Source organism: Lemur catta, chromosome 24 (assembly GCF_020740605.2).
Source record: "Lemur catta isolate mLemCat1 chromosome 24, mLemCat1.pri, whole genome shotgun sequence".
Classification (NCBI taxonomy): domain Eukaryota; kingdom Metazoa; phylum Chordata; class Mammalia; order Primates; family Lemuridae; genus Lemur; species Lemur catta.
In genome coordinates this window covers 1,958,009-1,967,943 of record NC_059151.1, presented here as the reverse complement: position 1 = coordinate 1,967,943, position 9,935 = coordinate 1,958,009, and positions in this window count along the sequence as shown.

The window sequence follows — 9,935 nt, the reverse complement described above, 5'->3', positions numbered from 1 at the left end:
GGCTTCATCGTTCTGAGGTTCCCTTTGACCCTGAATTGAGATAACTTTGTTTCCTGGTCCCGTGCCTTTGGTGCAGCGTATCTTAGCGATAGTTTTGAAACCTTCCTGGCTAAAAAAGGTCATTATCTGTACTGGATTAGTTTGGCTGGATAGAGAATTCTAGGTTTGGTAAAGAAATTGGATATTTTGGCTCTGGATACTACATACGAAATCTTTTTTATTCTGAAGTTAGGTTTTTTTTTTTTTGAGACAAAGACTTTGTTGCCCGGGCTAGAGTGAGTGCTGTGGCGTCAGCCTAGCTCACAGCAACCTCAAACTCCTGGGCTCAAGCGATCCTCCTGCCTCAGCCTCCGGAGTAGCTGGGACTACAGGCATGCGCCACCATGCCCGGCTAATTTTTTCTGTATATATTTTTAGTTATCCAGATAATTTTTATTTCTATTTTTAGTAGAGACAGGGTCTCGCTCAGGCTGGTCTCGAACTCCTGACCTCGAGCGATCCACCCACCTCAGCCTCCCAGAGGGCTAGGATGACAGGCGTGAGCCACCACGCCCAGCCTGAAGTTAAGGTTTTACCTCTGTCACTAGTGTTCTTAAATTTCATGACTATGTATCTTGGGTTCATTTCACCCATTGTGCTGGGCACTTGAAGGGTCTTGTCATTGTGTAAACTTGTCCTTCAGATACAGGAAATAGTGCTGAACTCATTCTTTGCCCATCCACTAATCTTTTTTCTCTGGAATTCTTGTTATTTTGGCATGAGCCCTGGACATATATTTTTTTCTGTTTTCTATTTTAGTCTGTTTATCTTCTGAGCAATTTCTACAATTTAATCTTTTAACTTTGATTACAAATTTCAGTCATCTCTTAAATTCCAAAGATCCACCTCCCTGTCTGTTATAAGTAGGAACACATTACATGGATACAGTATCTTTTTCTCTTTTCTAAGGTTACTAGAGAAAACTTATTTGAAAGTGCACTAGTTCCAAGATGCTTTATCTTGCTGTTGCTTTGGCTTCTGGTTTTCCTAGTAGAAGTTTTCCCGGGATGTTTGGTAATCCTTGGCTCACTTTTAGGAGTGGAACGTTTTAAAAGCTGATTGGATGTTGTGAATATGAGTCTTGGGAGGGGAGTTTGTCAGCCGCGGGGTTCCTTGTGGGGCGGTCTGGCTGTGTGTTTTTACTGAGGACGTCTTGATGTGTCTTTGTTCTGTTGTTTTGTTTTTTCAAGCTGGTCAGGCTCACCTGAGAATTCTTCCACTCTCCTGCCCGAAGAGTAAAAGTCCTGGCTGCCAGTGTGTTCTGATCCCAGTGGGGGCACGAGGCTGAGGGAGCTTAACAAGTAAACTGCTTTAATTGACCTGTTTCCATCCCTGTGTGCAAAGACAGTCCTCTCACCCGCTTCAGGGAACAAATCTCTGCCAGGATGCGGGAGGAGTCAGTTGTCCCGTAGGGCAGAGGACCAGACACTTCCAGTCCATCCTCTGTAGCCCCTTTTTCCCTGTATTTCTACAGTTACTGGGCTGCCGGATCAGAAGCTTTCGTGGGCATTCTGCGGTACAGTCTGGGCTGTCCTCACTGTTGAAAGCTGGCAGAATATTCACTTTTCTTGGAGTTTGCTAGTTAACCATTTGTTCAAAAGCTTTGCAGCTTCTAAAATGTTGTTGCTCTTGTCTCTTACTTGGTATGGTTTTTTTTAATGTTCCCCCCCCAACCGTTTTTATGTGACTGGTTTTTAGGATTTCAGAAGGCGCTTGGACGTAAATAATACGCTTTATCTTTAGCAGCCTTTTTGAGTGTGGGTGGTTGGTCGGTGGTGAAAGATTTAGGGGAACAAAAAGGGACAGGTAAATTAAAATATTAACAGGGAGCTCGGTACCCTTCTAGAATTTGGCCAACAAAGTAAAATTAATAAGTAGTTTGCTAGTTTATTATAGACCCAACCTGTATTTACTAATGGAGAGTGTGACGCAGTTCTCAATTCCCAGTTTCGTAGACTCTTATTAGAACTACCAGTCCCGCTTACGCTCACATAATGAGCTTTCTAGGCCTGCTGTCCTCATCAGATATGATACCAGGTGTCTGCTACCAGGTGAGTTAATTTCTCTTCCTGGGGTCCTGGGTTTTTCCTCCTTTGTATCCCTTCCCTATCCGTAAATTCAGGTCATGTGAGACTGTTACTCTTTCCACACTGGGATAGCAATTGCTGTGTTGTGCACAGGTGAGAATACAACGTATGTGTGGAACACCTGTTCAGGTGCCAGTTGGTGCTGAGATTTTGAAAGGTGTCTCACTGATGTTAGGATCCAATTACCTGGCCTTTGTGTCCCGTACTTTAGAAACTAATTTAGTCAGTGTGCTTTCATTCTGGTTGGAAAGTTTCTTTTTTATAGTTTTTAAGACTGTCTTGCACTTTGAAAAGTACTGTATGTTTAGGAACATATTTTGAAAACCAGAGTGCCTGGACCTGTTACCTGCCACAGTGTTTGTGTTGATGCTGAACTGTATGAGTTAATTTCATTTGGGATCAGTTTCATCTGAAATGTCAGACTCCAGATCCGTGCATAATACAGTGACGCGTCTCAGTAAAGTAAATACATTTGGTACAGTCTAAGAGGGCAGTTTACCAGTGCACTAAAATTTGAGGATCACCTTAAACTATTTATAAAGTGATTTTTTTTTTTAAACTACTTTTGGCAAGGTTGAGAAGGGGGTACATCCTTTCTTCATTACTGCCGTATTTTAACTATTGTTATTTAGCATAGTTTAGAAGTCTTGCCTGGAAATTTCTACTGGTAAACTGCTTCTAGCAAGAGAAATGTCCAGTTGTACAAGTTGAATCTGCCTGGCCTGTTAATTGCCGTCGGTTGCCTGTAATCTGGTGCATTGGAGAAGGGTTGATTCTAATGAGGTTGGCATTTTAGAGAGGCCTGTGGGCTGTCTGCATCAGAATCACTTAATACTAGTAACAAGTCAGATTTGTTAGGGAGTGTTGCCTGAGATTCTGTATTTCACACGCCCCAAGAGATCTTAGCTACACTAACGCTTTAAGATGGTGAAAGTGAAACTGTTTTCTTCTTACTTTTACCTCCCATGTAAAGACAAAAGTATATGTTTGGCAAAACCACTCAGCATTTTAACTATGCAGCCTAAGTCTAGCTTGAAAGAATTGATTTTTTCGCATTCTGACAGTACAAAATGACAACGAGCGATAGTCGTGTACCAAGTGGGGGCAAGGAGGTGGTAGGGGTGGCTGTCGGCTGGGAATATGATGAGTTGGTTTTTGTTGTTTTAAAATTTTCTACAGCCAACACACTCCCCATGTTGTCTGTATCTTGCCTCTGCCCTCCTTTTGCTTTGTCACCGATCTCGTCATCTTGCATTGTTATGAATTGGTAATCAGTATCTCCAATTGGAATTGACTTACTATTGCCTTGCGTTGGGCTGGTTATATATTGCCTTGTTAACCTCAGCACCTTTTAGGTTCCAAGAAGGATGTGAATTCCAGCACCTCCCACTATAAATGGCTGTAGTACGCAGCCTTAGGTAAAGACTGTGGTATCCAGGGACTGTAATTTAGGAAGACAGCAGTAAGTTAATTGCTAAGTGTTAGTAAATTTTCCGCAGTAAGCCCTGTAAAGGCAGGGAATTTGGGGAGACAGGCAGGTGTTCTTATAAGGGCAAGGAAAAGGACCTTACAGGATTATTGTACTACTTAAAAAGGATGAAATGCTTTACAGGAGTTAGATCCTAAGTCAGAGCAACGTGTTCTTGTTATTAGCGATCCATATTCGTTATTTTAGTTGTTATGAGAGGAATTCCTTAACGTCTTCAAAGAAAGTAGAGACAGGCACTAATTCATTACACGGTGGTAATGGATGGAGATGGCTGGATTCTAGTTTGGGAAACCCACTTTAAGTCACTTGGTTTTGGCAAGAATCTACTTCAAGGTTAATTCATATATATTTTATTTTGTCATAAGGTAGGCTGTATTCTACTTGCACTCTAGAATTTGTAAGGAAGTTTGCTTTCTTGGCTTTTTATTTCTCTTAGGAAAAAAAAGGTATCGAAAGAAACTTAAGGTTTGTTAATGCCAGTACCTAAATGTGACATTTGACATGTCATGGAAGTTCTTTGAATAAATACTTGAAAAGGAGTAATAGGGTTTCTTTTTTGTGTGTTGTATGGATGACCTTGGATTACACATAGCTGAATCACATTTTTAAGCAATACCAGTTTCTGAGGCTGATGAAAAGAGGAATCTTTTTTAAAAAAAAAAATTTTGAAGATGGCTCTTTGATTATTATAGGCAGTAAATAAAACTTTGAAATGCTCAGAACTTTGTTGTAAATTGCTTCTACAATCACTGATCTATAAAGCATGCTACTACTAATCAGTTAGTTTTATGTGTTAAGACCTATCAGCATGTCTTTTTTTTTAGTACCTGGTTGACTTGATTTTAAACTAACATGATGTTCTCTGTACCATTTAACATTTTCAAGACATACTCTCCCCAAGCAAATTCTGTTGGAACCAAGTGTTTCCAGTTCTGGAAGCCTGCTTCTAGAGTCTTCATATGCAATTGATAGTGGGCTTTCATGGGGTTTTAATTTGCACTAAATTTTCTTTTCTGAAAGATCACTTATGTTTAAATTATGATGTAGTAGTGCTTTTGTCTTACAATTAAACTCTTACAGCACTCATGCATGTTTTGCACTGTCTTTTTTTTTTTTGGTAAATGTAAGCTTTTCCCTCTTGGATGAATACCTTGTAATAACATAGGTCTTATTTTCTTAGTTGAAAAGGTAAGGCCACTACTGTAATGTTTAAACGTGACATAAGAATTTTAAATGATGGCATTCTTTTTGAAAGCTAGATAGGTTATCACAATTAGTCAAATCATATTATTAATACAAGTCGAGGAGTCACTGAATTTGATAGAATGAAAAGGGCAATTTCCAGTTTTCTCCAGAATGTTCATGAGGACGGATATTGGGTAGGAAGATTTTGTATGGGGATGTTTAGTATTTGGTCTCTGCTGGGTTTGGTGTCACATGTAGTGAGATAACTTAAAAGTGCTGGTTGGCATTTACCATTTTATGTTAGAAAGTTTTTGGAAAATGATAAATTAAATGAGATGTTTAATAGCAATAATGTTAACTAAGGTACTTGCCCAATATAAATACAGTTGCTATTTCACTATTTCATTTCCTACTTTGGTGTCTCTTGAGAACTTCTAAAGGGATGTGGGTCACTCGCTGCTGGCCAGCGAGGAGAGTGGTCACCGTTGTGTTAGGTCCTCATGTGGTGCTGTGCGGGTCTCCCTAACAAATGACCGCTTTGTAACCAGCTTGTGATTTGCCTTTTTCTTCTAAAAGAGGCCAGAATTAAATAATGGATTTTGTTAGATCATTAAATATGAAATGTCTGATTTCAAATCAAAAGTGCAGTTTTTTATATCTTAAACAAGCAATACAATTAAAGTATGCGTGTAAACTATCAGCAGTTTTGCCATTTTAACGATAGCTTGTTTATGCCAGCAGCAAAGAAGCCCTGGAGAGCTAGTGGCAGTGAAATCACCAAAGGTGTTTTCTGCAGCTTGTTGAGAATGGAATAGTTTTCCTTGCAAGAAGTGGTCCAAAGGCTGGAAGAAGTGGTATACGGTTGGTGCAAGGTCTGGTGAATGTGGTGGGTGACAGAGTTTCCAAGTCCAGTTTGTGTAGTTGGAGCAGCGCTGTTTGTGCAACATGTTGTCCTGCATTGTCTTCCAAGAGGACTGGCCTGTCTCTATTGACCAGTCTCGGCTGCCTAATCGCAAGCATCATTTCGTCCAGTGGTCGCAGTGGACATCTGCGGTAATGGACTGACCAGGTTTCATGAAGCCGTAGTGGAGAATGCCAGCGCTGGACCACCAAACAGACACCATTAGCTTTTTGTGATGAATACTCGGTTTTGGACTGTGTTTTGGCACTTCACCCTTATCTGTTGTGCCAAACGCTTGGGTTGTCAAAAAGAATCCATTTTTCGTCACATAGCAATATGGTGTAGAAATGGTTCGGGACATTTCTTACATTGAGATAGCAAAGAAAGGCCAGCTTTGACACAATTTCTTTTCTGACGCTTGTTTAATTCACGCAGTACACGTCTATTCAGCGTCTTTACCTTGCCAGTTTGTTTCCTACGTTCCAATACTGTTGGAATAGTAACGGCAAACCTTGCTGCTACTTCACGTGTAAGCTGAGATGGATTCGCTTCCACTACAGCTTTCAGCTCATCATTCTCCACCTTGGTCTCGGGTTGCCCACATGGTTCATTTTCAAGATTAAACTCACCAGAACGGAACTTCTCAAGCCATGGATGTACTGTGAGTTCATCAGCCACATCCTTCCCTAACACTTTGTGGGTATGAGCTGCATTGGTTCCACAGCAGAACTCATTCGAAAATAACATGAATTTTTGACTTAACCATGGTTTCACAAAAATTGCTCTAAAAATTTTTTAAAAGATAATCTCAAGCCCAAATGCATGTTTGAAAGACTGAGAATGTACCTTCACCATAAAAATAAGTGTCAAAGTGAAATGTCAGAGACACCAACTAACTGTTAAACTTCGTACTTAAGGAAATTAGACATTTCATACTTAATAACCTCATATTCTAGGATCTGCCACGATTTTATAACAAAATTCTGTGAAAGTCCTGGGTTCTATAATGGGGATAATATGAACTTTCAAAACAAGTCAAAATACTCCTTTTTGGATTTATTCAAATGTATGGGGCATTCTATTTAGCAGCTTTGCAAACTTGCTGGTTTATTCAGTGGAATCTATTTCAGGTGAACGGGTCTGAGGTCCAGCTCTGCCATTTACCCATGATGTTGGGTAAACTAAACGCCAGGCCTGTTTCTCCAACTGTAATGTTACAGCTTTCTCAGGTGTGGGCATGACATGATAGGCGTGTGGAAGTGCTTGGAGGTTCGGACGTTCTCAGCCTCACTGTGAGTCTGAACACGGTGTGAGGCCCCTTCCCAGGTGCAGAATCTCCAGGGGTGGAGCCCTGGTGTCTGAACCATCAGGAGCACCAGGTGACTCTGATGCTGAGGGCTGGAAACCGAAGCTTCATGTGTGTTGCTGTCCCTGTGTGTAAGAGCTGTGGAAATACCTGCGTGAGAAGGTGCCGTGTGTTCATGCCTGTGTGTGCTGGGCGAACGGAATACGAAGAGGAGTGTCGTGTGGCCAGGCCGTGGTAAGTAGAGGCAGCGTCAACCGTGGCGGGATCATCTTCAGTTTGCCTGGGCATCCTGCCTGCTTTTGCTTCTGTAGCTCTTCTGGGTCTCTGGCTGGTGAAGCTTCATGAGATTTGACATGGAAGTCCCATGATTTTGGTGACTAATTAGGAAAGAGAATGTGAACAGAAGGGAGGATAGTCAAGGTTGGCTAACCGTGTAGATGACTGGGTAGCTGTGATCTCATTTATTGAGACAGGAAGTAAGGTCAAATAAGCAGGTTTTGTGAGGAAAGGAGGAAGAATATCTAGTTGAGTTTTGAGATCTAAAATTTGAAGTGTTTGTGTGATATCCAGGTGGGTTTATCTAATAGAGAATTGGAAAATGGTTTGGGATTCAGAAGAAGGGTTAGAGCTGGAGAGGGCAATGCCGTGGCAGGGAATAGAAGCACCCTGGAGCATGTGGGAAGTAAAGGAGAAAACCAAAGGCTGAGCCGTGCTGCAGCCCATTCGAGTAAGTGGAGGAGTGATCGCGTGATTGATCACGCAGGCCTGGTCAGCCTTCCGCACCCCCACAGTGAGCAGGGTCCCCGGAGAATTCATTGGTCCCTTTCCTCTTGCTTTAATAGCTCAGCAGACCTGGGCAGGTAACAAGTTGTGCTTCAGTTTCCTCGTGTGTAGAATGGAAATCACAGTAGTACCTACCTCAGGGCTGTGAGAAGGAAGAATCTCTAAAGCACTTAACAACAGTTACTGGCAGATAAGTGCTCAGTAGGTTCATTGTTAACTGGACTGCCCTTACCTGTCGATATAAATTCAATTTCTAGTAAGATCTAATTCCTGTCCCGCTTACAAGCCATGAAATCTTCCTCAGTGATGCGAGCCTGTGTTGATCAGTTTCCCGGAGTCGGTTCTCCGTCATGCGACGTGCCAGTTACATAGGTGCTGTCGTTCTAACGTGTTCCTCATTTTCACTGGGCTCTCCCCGTCAGGAATGTAAGCTTTCCTTGGGATTCGGGCCATGTGTTACACTTCTGAATACAAACATTATTCTGTTTTTCAAATGTAAGTTTTTTCTCTGTGGTAACTTAGAATAAATCCTAATGTGGAATTGTTTTGCAGAGTAGGAGCTTGATAATATTTGAATGTGTAAATAAATGAAAAATCTAAGGTTGCCTCAATATTTTTTTCTACCAACGTTATGTTCTGACAGCTCTAGCACAAATACAGGGAAACACGCCTTACTAAATGAGTGCTTTCCTACTTAAGTTTCAACAGCTCATAAAAATGCAAATTATCTTGAAAACTAAGTCCTAAACTCTATTTAAGACTGCCTAGAAAAACAAGCATCAGTGGGACTTTCTGCCTGGAACCGGGGTGATGCCCGGTGCTGTCAGCACGCTACCAGTGAAGAGAAAATTTCGAAGGCACGTTATTCGTTTAAGCTCTTGGGTCTTGGCATCCCAGTATGTAAAATGAGGAGGCCAGACTGGGTGCTCTTTAAGTTCATGGTTTTCTAGCAATAATTATGTCAGTACTCTCCCGCAATCAGTATACAAATATATTTTATACATAATTATAAATTACAGATGTCAGGAGATGAGTTTTATAGGTCTTCAAAAATAATGGCAGCAAAATACATGCCTATTCTTCCTCCCACGCTCTTTTCTCTGCTCCTCTGCAGCAACCTGCCCACCTGGCAACAAGGAAAATAGTCCTGGCGATTCTTGTCTGACCTACAACTGAGGAATCAGACAATATACTGCAACTTTAAATATACGGATTTTATGACTGTATACTCTAGTCAGTACTTGAGTCAGTAAAACCTCAGCTTTCTAGCAGTGTGACCTTTGAGGACGTCATTTAACTTTGCTATTTCCTCATCTGCAGAATAAAGATACCTGAACTAAGCTACATTGCACTCTTGTGTCAGCCGCTGTTGTATGTTCTTTACTTGATACCAACTCAATAGTTCTTACCTCTAAGTGTCATTGTAAAATTAAACGAGACAGCCCTCTCCTGAAGCACTTAGTACATGGTATCAGAGGAAGTATTCAACAAATCACCTGTATTTTCCTGGGTGTAAGCTAGAGAAACTCCAAAGTTTCTAACATTTAAGATTCTTGAAAAGATATTCTGTGAATGGGAAGAAAGGTGGCATTGCATTGGAGGAGCGACAAGCCTGGTGACTATTTAAAATGCTGACATTTGAGCATTACCAGAATTAAAGTGAGTTGTCTAGCAGGGTGGAACTCCTCTTCCCCATGAATCGCTGAAGAGTATTTAAAACTGACTTCAGACCTCAAGTTTCCACTTGGGAACTAGAGCTTACGACGCCTCGTTACTAACTGCAAAGTCAAGTTGGCTGCTTTAGTTATTAAAAATCTTAGCAAGTTGAGGTTCCTGGATCAACTGTGCTTTTGGTTCTCTTTGTGAAAGCTGTTAGGGTGGTAAGATACGAGGACAGGATCCGTGATTTATTAGAGAAATGATAAGGCTTCCTAATCTTTTGGTCTTTACATGAGGAAATGCCTGGTATAAAACACCATGGTTTGAATTTTCATTTAAAATGAAACAATATGTAGAAGAGTGTGGGTCTCTGGACTGCACTCGTGTTAAAATTCTCATATTTCTAAGGGTACTTTAAGGTCAAGGTCATTCCTGGGTAAGGAGAAAGATTGCATGGATTTAGTCAATGTCATAAATGCAGTTATC